We start from the raw sequence: 344 nt of genomic DNA, 5'->3' as shown, positions 1-344 counted from the left end.
AAGATTAGGATTATGATTAGGATTAGGATTAGGGTAAGTATTAGGATTAGGATTTAGATGAGGATGGGGACGAGGATGAGGATGAGGATGAGGATGACGAAAACGATGAGGAATAGGAATAGGATTAGGATTAGGAATTGGATTAGGATTAGGATTAGGGTTAGGTTTAGGATTTGGATTAGGATGGGGATGGGGATGAGGATTAGGATGATGATGAGCATAGCGATGAGGGTGAAGGATGAGGATGAGGATGAGGATGACTATGAGGATTAGGATAAGGATGAGGATGACGAATGAGGATGAGGATTAGGATGAGGAAGAGCATGAGGATTAGGATAACGATG

The sequence above is a fragment of the Lupinus angustifolius genome, chromosome LG20 (genome assembly GCF_001865875.1).
Source record: "Lupinus angustifolius cultivar Tanjil chromosome LG20, LupAngTanjil_v1.0, whole genome shotgun sequence".
NCBI lineage: Eukaryota > Viridiplantae > Streptophyta > Magnoliopsida > Fabales > Fabaceae > Lupinus > Lupinus angustifolius.
The sequence above is the reverse complement of the archived record's forward strand: the minus strand, read 5'-3'. Positions refer to the sequence as shown.